This window comes from Balaenoptera ricei, chromosome X, assembly GCF_028023285.1.
Source record: "Balaenoptera ricei isolate mBalRic1 chromosome X, mBalRic1.hap2, whole genome shotgun sequence".
NCBI lineage: Eukaryota > Metazoa > Chordata > Mammalia > Artiodactyla > Balaenopteridae > Balaenoptera > Balaenoptera ricei.
This window is the reverse complement of record NC_082660.1, coordinates 136150557-136164850: the sequence shown is the minus strand read 5'-3', so window position 1 is coordinate 136164850 and position 14294 is coordinate 136150557.

The following is a 14294-nucleotide window of genomic DNA, read 5'->3' as shown; positions in this document are numbered from 1 at the left end:
GAAGGACAGTAGGATGTATTACAAAGGACCAGGAGGAAACTTTGCGGGTGATGGACATGTTCATTATCTTGATTCAGATGATGGTGTCACAGTGTCTACATATGTCGAGACTCTTTAAATATGTACAGTTCGTTATACATCAATTATATCCCCATAAAGCTGTTAAAATTTTTCATTGGGGGAAATACTACAATTATAGTGCTTTGGGAAAATAATAATTAGGATACTGTATGTCCAACTTTAAAGCCAGAGTTATAATTTTTGATAGGAATTACATTAAATCTATTTACCAGTTTGGGGAAAATTAGCTTACTATATTGATTCTTCCAATTCGTGAATAAAGTATGTTTTTCCATTTATTCAGATCGTCTTCAATTTCTGTCTTCCTTGTTTTACAGTTTCCAGCATACAAGTCCTGTACATGTTTTGTTAGATTTACACCTAAATTCTTTTTCTTTCTTTTTGTTTTTAAGTAATTGTAAATTGTATTGTACTTCTTGTTTTTTTTTTTTGTTTTTTTTTTTTTTTGGCTGCATTGGGCCTTTGTTGCTGCACGCAGGCTTTCTCTAGTTGCAGCGAGCGGGGGCTGCTCTTCATTGCGATGCGCAGGCTTCTCACTGCGGTGGCTTCTCTTGTTGTGGAGCACGGGCTCTAGGCACACGGGCTTCAGTAGTTGTGGCTCTCGGGCTCTAGAGCATAGGCTCAGTTGTTGTGGTGCACGACCTGAGTTGCTCCATGGCGTGTGGGATCTTCCCGGACCAGGGATCAAACCTGTGTCCCCTGCATTGGCCAGCAGATTTTTAACCACTGCGCCACCAGGGAAGTCCCTGTATTTCTAATTTTGGTGTCCACATGTTCACTGCTAGCATACAGCCTAAAGAAATACAACTGATTTTTGTATGTTTATGTTATACCCTGAAACCCTACTGAACTCACTTCATAGTTCTGAGTTTGGGGGGAAATTCTTTGGGATTTTCTACATCAACAATCATGTACCTCAGAAAACAACCACTTAAGGTGAATCGAAATTAATTAAAATGAAGTCCAAAATTACACAGTAAATTGTGCGGAAAAAGTCTGATTGGGATTTTATCATAAAAATCAAGCCAGAACCACTGAAATAAATTTATTTTCTCTTATACTTCACAAGATTTACGTTAAAACTGCATCTCTGTTAATTCTTAGAACAAAGAATGAATCAATGTTGGAGTTGGGAGGAAAGGAACATCCTTCTCACAATCTTGTATGATGTGGCACCCTTTATGTTTAACTTTTGCAATGCAATCATAAAGAATGCCCTTTTTTGCAAAAACTGTATGATGTCTTCATTGATATTTTAAGGGTCTTCCTAATCCTTTGATCCTAAACTCACTCCCTTGAAGCACTTATTGGATCATCATTGTCCATGTTCAGAATTTTATAATTATTAACTAGTTCAGTGCTGCTGCATCACCCTGGCCAGTGGCTTTGCAAAATTTAAGCAGGTTTCTAATACCACTTTCATCAACTTCATTAAATTCTGAAAATTTTGCAGTATTTGTCATTTTATTTTGCAGTCATGTTGCACTGACTATTGCATATTTACAACACCTGATAATCAGTAGGCTCATGTACTAGGGAATAACAAAACTGACTCCATATCAGATCTGTTTCTTTTACTTTAACCTTTGTACTTTGTTTTTGCTACAACGTAATGTTGCCTATAGCCTGAAATATACAGGATAGCCAATTCTCAAGGCTCTGGCCTTTACAGGTGTAACACTTTTCCATTCATAGAGAGATAAAAAGTTGCAGAACAGAGAATAACGTTTGTCTTGTTGGGAGGTTTACAGGAACAGCATGACCTGACCTAAGTGGACAGCTACAAGAACAAAGGATTCCGACACCAAGTTTGCAACAGCTAACAACACTCCCTCCCCTTTTAGTATAAAAAAAGCCTGAATTCTACCTCGGGGAAGATGGTCCTAGCCCATCTTACCTGAGGACCCTAGCCCACCATCTTCTCGGTCTGCTGGCTTTCCGAATAAAGTCACTATTCCTTGCCCCAACCACTCGTCTCTCGATTTGTTGACCTGTTGTGCGGCAAGCAATATGAGCTTGGGCTCCATAACGATCATTAGAGAATACTTATTGTTTTCTTATGCCACATCACTACTGTGGAGACTCTAATAACAGGCATTGTACTACTGCAAACCTTAAAACAGTCGTACCCTTTGCCCAGAAAGTCTATTCTATAAATATCGTCAAGATATGCATAAACATATGCACACATATGTTTACAGGAATATTTAAAAGAAAAAAAAATTAGCGCACCCTAAGTGCCCCAAAATAGAAAACTGAGTACAGTCATAGGATGGAACGATATGTAACTAGTAAAAATCATGATGTAGAAGAAGAGTTAATATCATGGTAAAATTTCCCATAATCTGTTAAGTTGCAAAGGCAGAATACAAAACCATGCTTACAGGCTGATACCCTAATTGTGTATTTGTTTAAAGCACGTGTTTAAAAAAAAAAAACAAAACTGTGTGTGTATTTACAAACATAAAAAAAAGTGTAAAAGGACTTAATCCAAACTCCGGTAGAGATTAATTCTATGCTAAAATCTTAGGAGTGATTTAAATTTTTCCTTCAGTATGTTTGATTATGTTTTTCAATCTTTCTACAATGTGTACCTCACTTTGGGAATTTTTTTAAAGGCTCGTATTTTTTAAATACAATAAATAAAAGGAACGTGCTTCTTAAGAGGACTTCATACCCAATTCTCATCAAAGACATGGGTATAACTGACAAGAGAAAGGTGAAGAGGAGAGGGTCATTTGATGGACGAGACCATTAGCACAACTACTAAAAGCTGTTGCCTTTCAGCCCAGTTTTCCATAAGCATTACCATTCCAGGGCTAACACAGCAGCTGTCGGTGAGCAAACTTAAATTCTGCCTCCTGGCTGTGACAGAGGTTTGGGCACATGTTACATTGACACCAGTGTCCCCAGGCACCTTCACTGCGGACTTAGTCGGTCCCATTTTCCTAAGTGGGAAGCTGAAGAATCAGCTGTGGGCAGATGCAAAGAACCTTACTTCCTTAAGGATGGAATTTACCAGCCTGATTCCTCCCTCCTGGCTCCAAGCGCCACCAAGATGCTGCTTCCGGAGCCCACGAGAGAAAAAGAAAGCCTCTTCGCTGATGAAGGAGAAAAACATTCCCCTTGGGGAACACACCCAAAACAGGGCTTTTCTTATATTATAGTAGCCTGACCTTCCCAAGAGGGCGGGCTATTTTCTCAGCTCCTCACAGAAACAACGGCTTATGGCTCTCTCTCGGGGAAACTGAGGTACAACACAGGGGGAGCCCTCAAATTATGAAAAATGTTGTTAAGAGGATGGATGGGAAAGGTGGTATCTTTGGAGCAACAGAATCATATTTTTTTCCGGTATATTCTGAAAAATAATTCTATTGATATCCACAGTTTTTAGTACCCAAAAATGGATTTAGCCCTATATATTACATAAGTACATGTATATGCAATGTAATAAAATGCCTTTAAACGTACTGAAAAACTTCAAATGGAATTTGTCGATTTGAGAATTTTCAGAAATTTCCTTGCGGCCCAGTCACGTCAAGAGCCGGGGGTTCGAATTCCCTCGCCACTTCCGGCTTCACACCCTCCCACCACACGCACAGTTAAGCTCTGGAATCGCGGAGCTGACGAGAAACGCCTGCCTCTCTCACAAACTCCAAACGTACACTCACCGGCCAGGGCCCCTCACCATCTCCAGGCTCGTCCCAACACTGGCGGAATCACTTCCAGCCTTTCCTTCCCCGGTGGCGCACTCCTCCCATGATGCCCTGGGGCGCACCCCTCCCATGATGCCCCGGGGCGCACCCCTCCCATGATGCCCCGGGGCCCACCGGAAGCAACTCCTCACCTCTCTGGGAAATTGAAACCGCCTTTCTTCTCGTCAGTTACCGGCTGTTTCCTTGGAAGTCCATGGCTGCTGATTTTTTCACGTGTTTTCAATACTGTGATCCACCCACCCTCCCCGAACTAGATGGTAAGCTGTTTGAGAGAACCAACTTCTAATCCCCAATGCCTGCAACGGTGTGTTTATAAGCCATTTGCTAAATGAAGAGCAGCTAAACGTTTTGTTTGACAGAGTGAAGCAAAGCTGCGTAGAAAAACAGCAGATAACAGAGCCAACGCTCAGCAGAGAATATGGAAGAATAGCGTTACCTTTATAATAACAGCTGGCATTTAAAACCCTAAATCCTTACCTTAGTTTGCAAGGCTCTAAGCATCTGGCCCCTAGCCGCTTCTGCCACTTCATTCCTTGCTACTGTATCCCTGGCTCCTTTCATCCCTGCCCTACTGGCCTTTATTCTCTTCCTGTGCAGGCAAGTTCCCCTCCCAGAGCCTTTGCATTTGTTTCCTCTGCCTGGAATACTGTGCCCCGTTGATATTCTCCTGGCTTGCTCTTCCTCTAAGTGCTCAAATATCATCTCTTTAGAGAAACTTATCCTGATTGATCCATTTCAAACCCACACAGCCACTGTTTCCTTATCCTAATTTTCCTTTCCTTCAGAGAATTTATCACTAATTGACATTTGATATCTGTTTGTTTGTTGTCTGTCCCCACATACACACACACTAGAATAGAGTTTCCATGAGGGCAGAGACTTTGCCTGTTCTGTTCCCTAGTGCTTAAAATCTTCCCAGCATGTAGTAAGCCCTCAATGAATGTCTGATGAATAAACAATTGAATACGTGCATGCTCCCTGTTACCGGCTCTGTGCATTACAGCTTCAAAATTAACAATTCCATATGTGAATTTCAGCACCATCCTGGTTTTGTGAGAGATCTCAAGCTGGTTCCATCTAGCCCCATCTTGGTCAAGTTTGAGGATTTTGCCATCATACCCCCAACCACCTTTTGGGTAGGGTGATAAATTTATCTGGGTTTGCCCAGGATTGTCCTGATTTTAAAACTGAAGTCTCAGGAATCTCTTCAATTCCAAGCAAATTAGGAAGGTTGGTCACCCTGCTTTGAGGTATCTAGGCTCCATCTTCCTCGTCTTGTTTTATTGTTGTGTGTGGAATGAGGGGGTGGGGGTGGGGGGTGGCAGTGACTTAAGAGTGTTCTGGGCCATCTGGAGAGGAAATTGGCTATATGTAGTGGGTAGAATGGGAGGGCTGGATGGCCAGTAGTGAGGCTGTGGTCAGCTGATGGGCCTTACCAAACAGCAACAAAAAAGAGGTGAAAGAACAACATAGAAGATGCTGTCCTGGCTTCCAGAGCCCTCTGGCACAGGCAATGGTTGGTACATTCTCTAGAGAAAGTTCCTGGCTTCTAAGTCTCAGGCTCTGCTGTTGACATGGCCTCACCCACTCCATGTCACTTTCAAAAAGTAGCCTATCATGCATTTATTAACTCAGTTGTCACAAGAACCCCATGAGTTAGGTATTGTTATTATCCCCATTATACAGATGAAGAAACTGAGGCTCAGAAAAGTAGAATAAGTTGCGCAAATTCAAATAGTTTAAATAGTGAAGTCAGGATTTGAACCTCAGTATTCTGACTCTCAAAGTCCACTCTTAGTCACTACATTATCATGCAGCTCTTAACAATGTAAATATGCATTTGGGCTATGCCTAGCCAAGGGCATAAAATCTTTTTTTTTTTTTTTAGGCTATGTTGTTTCATACCCCAACAGTTGAAATTAAAAGTAACTGATCACGCGTTTCTTAGTTCTAATGAGGCTTTAAGTACTGAAGAAACCAACAAAAAAAATACAACTACTAGACAAAAAAGGGCAAATGACATGGACCCTAAGTCTCACAGGCATCAGTCAAGATTATGAGTCCAGATAAGAAAGTCTCCAGTTTACTGGACAGACCTAACTGGTAGAATTTCTTCTCTGAACACAATGTTCCCAGGCCATGCACACACTCTCTCCATGATATTTTCAGAGAAGGATGCCTCGTTTGCGTGTAATTCTGAGAAGCATGTATAATTCTGAGAGCGTTAGTGTCTTAACAGGATCTTGCAAAGCCAGAAACAGCTGTCTTGTAGTGAAAACACAAACTGGACTTGGATTCAAACCAGACTTGTTCTAGCTCCCATTCTGCCACTTACTAGCTGTATGACTAGTCACTTAATCTTGCCAAGCCTCAGTTTTCCAACCTGTAAAACTGATAAATCTATGTCCTCACTGATTGAAGGAAAATCAGTTTAAATATTTCTCTGGATAATCCCCCATCAACTTTTTGCTTTGCAAAATTGTAGTGTAGAAATGCCAGCAGTGGGCTTCCCTGGTGGCGCAGTGGTTGAGAGTCTGCCTGCCAATGCAGGGGACACGGGTTCGAGCCCTGGTCTGGGAAGATCCCACATGCCGCAGAGCAACTGGGCCCGTGAGCTACAACTACTGAGCCTGCGCGTCTGGAGCCTGTGCTCCGCAACAAGAGAGGCCTGCACACCGCGATGAAGAGTGGCCCCCGCTCGCCGTGACTAGAGAAAGCCCTCGCACAGAAACGAAGACCCAACACAGAAAAAAATAAATAAATTAATTAGTTTAATAAGTAAATAAATACATTTATTAAAAAAAAAAAAAAAAAGAAATGCCAGAAGTATGGAAGTTTATGTATTGCACTTGAAAGAGTTCTGAACTAGCGCTCTTGGATCTGAGAGTAGAATGGGAAGGGGGACTGTCTAATTAATTAGCATTAATTAGGTAACCTGTCCAGAACCTCAGTTTCTGATTCTGTAACATCAGGGTTAGATTAGGTAATATTCAAGGTTCCCCTCTAGTTCTGGATCTAATATTCTCACTCAATATTTTTAATTAGGCGATTAAATATAAATTTGTATCATTCACTAATATACCTGTCCTGTGACTTTTGCCCAGAAATTTCTGTTTCTGGCTGGGGAACTTCTTGCTGCTTTTGGAAATTTCATCTGTTACATAGCTCTTAGATAGTTGTAATGGGTAAGGGATGATCCTCCTATCAGCACAATTAACTGCCCTTTCTTCTCAAGTAGCCCTCTGCGGAATGAACTTGATTACACTTGTTTCCTGAGCCTCTCTATTTGGCCCTGCTGCTGCTTTCTCCATCCAAATCTGCATTTCCTCTGAATGTGCCTTATATAGTGATTGGTGGAGAGATTTGCTCCCGGAGAAATCAGGAAAATGTTTTCCTCCTCCTTAACACCTGCTCACTCCTTAATCCTTGCCTTCAAAGCTTCCACCCCCACCATCCTGCTGACATTAATGTCAGGATCACCTCTCTGACTGACCCAATGCCCTTTTCATGGTCCTCCTTTTCTCCATCTTCTCTGTAGAGCTTTTTACTATATCCTCTCTCTTGAAAATACCACCTTCTCGAAGATACCACCTCCCTTGACTTCTTCTGACACTAATAATGAAGTTCCCATCACTTTAGAGTTGACAAAATGATATTGTAACAAGACTGGAGAAAACCCTCATCGACAGAACTCCTCTCAGGGTTGGGAGAGATGGAATGATGGTGTGGGGTGTGAGCTGGGGACTACAGGGCATAGTGGTGGGATAAAGATGAAGCTCCCAAGGGGAATATGTGAGTAAAAATAGGTGATCACCAAACTTGCTAAGGATAAAAGTGGTGTTCTTTACTTGAGGACTTTTATTTTGTTGAGTAACCAGATGAGTAGGCATGCAGGTCAATGGCAGAGCTAAAGGGCCCCATGTAACAGAGGAACAACTGAGTACCCGTACGGGTCGGGCAGACACCTCAGGGGAAGAAAGGAAATCAACCACCTGCATCAGTGTGACGGAAAATGGACTTCGTGGAAGTCATTGCTGATGGAAACTGAATCCTTTAGGGGATGTAATATAATCCTCTTCTAGTCTGCTCTACAAAATCTTCAGTAAAGCCTGCATTGCTCACTTATGTTTTTTGTGCTAGTGGATTATTTGCCAAGGTCTGTGTCAAGGTTGATACAGATTGAAGCATACTGTTTGGCACTGGCTGGAAAGAGACTGCCTGCGGAGACAGCCACGTCTTGACAGTATCTCATTTGATCCCCACACTATCCCCATGACTTGGGCAGAAACAGAATTATGTTTCTGATTTTGCAGCGGAAGGAGAAAACATCACAGCTGCGAAGACAGGTGATGGGACTTGCCATTTATGGCAGTAAATGACAGAAGTAAAATATGGATCCACGTGGCTCTTTTGACTCCAGCAAGATCTCACTCAGGTATTTGTTTACCTGAAGAATAACCTTTTTTTTCCCCACTCTTTTTGTCTTCATTTCCGCCTCTCACCTCCTCAACATGCAGCCTTTCTCTGAGAACCCAGCTTCCTTAATAAGTTCAACTATCAACTGCATACAGGTGACACCCTCATACTCACAGGCCTACATCTTCAGTCTTAATGTCTCCTGTATGTAAACTTTGAATCCTTATCTCTACCTACTTAGCTGGATATCACCATCATCTCAATCTCAATCTGTCCAAAATCGAAATTCCTATTTCCCCCCTTCACTCTTTCTCCTGGGCAGGTATCATGCCCCTAGATTTCTAGGCTGCAATGAGGGCTGGATGAAAGGTAGGATCCTCTGATTCCTTTTTCCTCCTCAAACTCGGCATCATCAAAGTCTTGTGGATCCTGCCTTCAGGGTATCCCTTGGGTTTTCTCTTTCCTTTTACATCTCATTTCTGTACTGCTTAATTAAGGCCCTCTTCATTTTACACCATGATTATTTTTATATTCAATGCAAATAGATATTACTTGCATGTTTAATATTATGTTGAGAGGATTGTAATATATTAATGTGGGATAGGGCCTCGAAAAATAAGTCTAGAGGACTTCCCAGTGGTCCAGTGGGTAAGACTCCGCGCTCCCAATGCAGGGGGCCCGGGTTCGATCCCTGGTCGGGGAGCTAGATCCCACGTGCATGCCACAACTAAAGATCCCGCATGCCACAAAGAGGATCTCACATGCCGCAACTAAGACCTGGAGCAGCCTAAATAAATAAATAAATGTTAAAAATAATAATAATAAGTCTAGAGCTCAGAGAGGTCTTAAATGAGAGAAACATATTCCTTTCACCTCCTGAGGTTCTCTTTTTGCCAGGCCTAAAAGGGACAGTGAGGCAGACAACTTCAAGCCCACACAATACTCTTCTTGAACCTACGGGATGGACCCGGAGATACCAGGGGACAATCACTGGGAAAGCCAGCCCTCTGGTGCTATGGAGAATTTTAACACACATCTGAATTTATAGGGTCATCCAGGGGTTAATTCTAACTGCCCACCTACTCCCATAAATCATATCAGAGCCTGTATAATCATCTTGGCAAGTTGTACACCAAGATTTTCTAAATAGTTGCTAAGTGGTTCTAGGACCTCAGGTTCTCCCTCTCCATTATATCCTACCATCAGTTCTATACTAATCTTCAGATATATGTGTGTGTCTACACACACACACACACACACACGTTCACTTTTCTGCTTAAAACCTTGAAAGCTTCCCCAATGATCTCAGAATAATGTCCTGACTCCTTCCATGGGCATTGGGAGCCCATCACAGACAAGCCCAGCCCACTTCTCCAGCCTCACCTCCGTGTTACCCCCAACCCTTCCATCCAGGCTTGCCCATTCCACCTTCCTGAAACACACCCTGGGAAGTCTTGTTTCTAACCACAATCCCTACGTTCCCTAAGCCTGGAACCTCCTCCCTGTACTCTTAAAATCTGCCTCCTTTAAGAGAGAGTAGAGGATAGAGGAAAAGGCGAGGCTTTGGAATCAGCAACCTGGGATTCCAATTCTGGCTCCATTGCCTACTAGCTGTGGGGCCTTTTGGTCAATCACTTAACTCCCTTAGGCCTCAGTTCCCCATATGGACAATGGGAATAATAAGAATATAAACAGTATAACCCCCTAAGGCTAGCAAAGAAAAATAAACATAATAAAATATACAAAAGTGCTATGTAAACTGGAAAGAACTACAAAAAGCATTATTATTATTATTTTATTATTATTATTATCTCCACAGTCACCATCCCCTTCAGATATCTCCTCCAAAGCAGTATCATTATCATTAATAACAATTCTGAGAATATTTTACGTACACAACATACCTTACGGGTTTTAAATACCTTGTCCATACATCTAGTCCACTGTGCATCTCACTCATCTTGGCACTTAACCTCGGAAAAGTAATTTGTCTTTTCGTGTCTATGTACTCTCTTCCCATGTCCATTATCACCTCCTTTGGAGCAATGTCCCTATTTCATATCTCCTTTCCCCATTGCCAGCACTCAAAAGTGATGAGCTTGCAAAAGTGAAAGTTTATAGGCATTGGCTCTAGAGCCAGAGAGGATTTGAATCCCATTTCTGCCACTTACTAGTTGTGTGGCCTTAGGCAGTTTATTTAAACTCTCAGTGGCCCAAATTTCTTCAGCCATAAAATGGGAATGATGTTAGCATCTACCCCACAAAACTATTATGATGCTTAAGTGAGCCAATATGGATAAAGCCTGACACGTAGTGAGTTCTTAATAAATATAAACTATTACTATTAAGTGAGACTGAGTCTGATTCCATTCTTTTCTGCCTTATCACTTCAGCCCTCTTTCAACACAGATTCCCCATGAATCGTCCTTATTCATTTATACACAGGAACAAAATCTACTGAGCATCTGTTACATACAAAAGACTGTCCCTTGGATAAAAGCAGCTGTGTTTATGCCTGATCACTTTCTGTTGCTTTCTCCTGGGCCAAATGGTACTAAGAATGAGACAAGTTCTCTGTGGATTGCAGCCTTCAGCTTTCTCCTCTTGTTTTCTCAAGCAGGGAGTAAGATGGTGTTCCAACATCAGATCACCAGGTACAAAAATTTCTTCATATTTTTTTACTGAAAGGCTTCTCAGGCCCCTTAACATGCTAGTATTTATGGTGAATCTCCAACAACAGGGAATAGAGTTGGTCACATTTCCTGAACTCATTTAGCCACGGGACCTTTTATTTCACAGTTTCTCTCAGAATCAGCATTCTGTCAAATCTACTTTGGAAAATGCTACGTGGGAGTCCTATTCCTATCTGTTTCTCCTTTGTCCACAATTTCATTTTGACTAATGCAAACTCTCCTTGGAAATGCCTCACCTATATGAGACTACCCACTGGAAGACTAGAGAATCTTTTTTTCTTTTGAATTGAAGTATAGTTGATTTACAGTATTGTGTTAGTTTCAGGTGTACGGAAAAGTGACTCAGTTATATTGTTTTCAGATTATATTCCATTATAGGTTATTACAAAATATTGAGTATAATTCAGTACACATTGATCATATACAACATAAACAAGTCAGGCTGTATTGCTGTAAATGGCTCTAACTTCTAAAATGTATGGTAATTCCTACATAGTCAAACATTACTTATGTTTCAGCCAAAAAACAACCCCGAGCAACCATAAGAGTTGTCACAAACACCATGTATTTCCATTAGGACTTCTAGAACTTCCCATGGAACTTATGACTCCTTTTGTTTGTTTGTTTTTTCCTTTAGCTTGCTCATCTGTTTCCCATTCTATAGCAGATTAGAAAAAGGAAGATTGGGCTCACAGAGGCAAACACACTAACCACAGACAGAATACAGCTGAGTACCTTGCCGTGAAGGTGTAGATATAAAAACTAGAAAGGTGACACAAAAATTCATTGCAACCTAGGAACAATTAGTGCAGGGTAAAATCCGCGAAGAAACTATAATATCCCTGACGACTTTATTACATCACCTCCCAGGCCCCTGAATGATCAAGGAAAAGTTGAAGTCTATTCAAGATACTAGATTAAATAAATCAAGATAATATATAATACATTTTAGAAAGTTTTCCATCTACAATGGATTTTTTAACAAAATAAATTAATGGCTAAGAATAGAGGGGTTAGATGGACCTAGAGATTATCACACTAAGTAAGCCAGACAAAGACATATATACGATATGGCTTATATGTGGAATCTAAAAAAAAAAAATGATACACATGAACTTATTTACAAAACAGAAGTAGACCTACACATATAGAAAACAAATTTATGGTTACCTAAGGGGAAAGGGAGGTGGGGGATAAATTAGGAGTTTGGGATTAACACATACACACTACTATATATAAAATAGAAAAACAACAAGGACCTACTGTATAGCACAGGGAACTATACTCAGTATTTTGTAATAACCTATAAGGGAAATGAATCTGAAAAAGAATATATAGATATATGTGTGTGTGTGTGTGTGTGTATATATATATATATATATATATATATATATATATATATACACATGAATCTCTTTGCTGTACACCTGAAACTAACACAACATTGTAAATCAAATATACTTCAATTAAAAAATAATGTTTAAAAAAAAAAGAATGGATGTGTTAAATGGCCAATCTTATGTTTTCCGGAGATTTCTGAGGAGAGGCGCACACCACCTCATGTTTACGATGCTGGGTAAAGGAGACGTACTTAGTATCCATGCTATTGATCATCCATCGCTTGACAATTCACCCTGTGACTCTGCCCTTCACTGACCTTCTTAGCACACTCTGCCCCAGTTCTGCTCAGCCTCTAGAACTCTCTAAGTCTCAAAGATCTGTGTCCAACGTCAAAATCCCTATGCAGCTGACTTGGCATTATACAGCCTCCGCTGGTCATTTATCCAAGTAACTTAAGAAGAGTGAAAGATCAGGGCTACGATGCATTTACATCTAAGGAGTAAATGGTGATCCCCCAATACAGCCACGTTAGAGTGCTGGGCTTGCGCATTTGGGAGTATAAAGGGAGCTGGGGGGCCACACTTTCGAAACTGCTTCGACCACAGCACCGCAAGGTAAGTGCTCACAAGTGCCCGCTTTTTTGCTCCATGTAGCTGTGATTATACCTGATCAGGTTACCTGGAGAGGAGAGAAGGCAACACAGCAGCCTTTGCTGAGGGCCTACTAAGCGTAAGGAACTGTGTTAAGGGCAATATGGGAGACAAGATGGCGAGGCCTTTCAAGAAGCTTCTACAAAGAGTAAAAAGACAAGAATATAAGCAATTATGACACCAAAAAAAAAAAAACTAACCTGCAGGATATAAAGCTGAATATAATACGTACTTACCCCTCTAATTGTTTAGGTCAGTATTATAATTGCAGTTAACAAATAAACATGCTAATTTGTGATATCTCTTCTGTGATTGCCTTGAAGTATTATTTGAAATTTTTGTGGTTGGTTATGTAAATTTTTTTCTTATGTCAGGATTTCTGGGAGATGATTGCGGGAAGAAATTCTCCCATGCATTTTGTCCATCTCAGAATGCATCCTAGTTTGCTTATTAATGACCAGTGTCCAGACTGTTCATTCATGGCATGCCTTGTGGACTTCGGGCTGGGTCGTGTCTGACACTGCAGGAGCATCCCTCAGAGGGATTCTGTAGCTCTAGGAGCTTGCGATGCTTCGATTTCTGGACACCATCTTCACCAGAATACCTTCTGTCATACAGTCACAGGGTTAAGAGAAACCTTGGGGATTTTCTGGTCCATCTGTCTCATTTACAGAAGGAAACCAAAGCTCAAGGAAATTACAACAGCTACTTTACAGAGCTGGCATTAGAAAACCGAGGTTCTGCCTCCAAGTGTGATTTCGTTTGAACCAAGGATTCAGAATATGATACTTAATCATTTAATCTTTTCCTGAGAAAGTTGTGAGAATTTTAGGATATAGCTGGAGATTATTAGAGACTCATAAAAGGTAGAGACCAAGAGTACGCGACCAAAGTAGGAAAGCAAGCGTTGAAATGTCTCTTCCTGCCTAAATGGTATTTCACGACATGTTCCCCAGGTTCCATAAAAGTACTGTGTGGTAAATGGGAAGTTTAAGTTAAATTTGATATTGAAAATTATTCAGACTCTTATGGTATCCTGAGATCTTCATGTAGGTTATCAACTTCTGGACTGAGATTCCTTAGTCCCAAATAAGTTATCAGCTACCCTACCTTCATCTTCTCCAAGAGAGTATAGGATATTTAAGAGAGTGCCCTTCCTAGACCTCTTAAAGAAGTCTTGCCCATAATTCACAACTTTTCTCTCATTGCCAAAGAATTCAACTTCTGGTCTAAAAGCATCCAAGTTACAATCCGGATCATTCCCCTCCCTCCCTCCTTTCTTTTTTGACCCCTCACGGCCCCCTACCCTCAGCCGGAAGCATCATCTCTCTAAGTCCCCATAACGCTTCATTTAGACGCTTACAGAATTTGTATTATTCTTCCTTGTTCAAAGATTT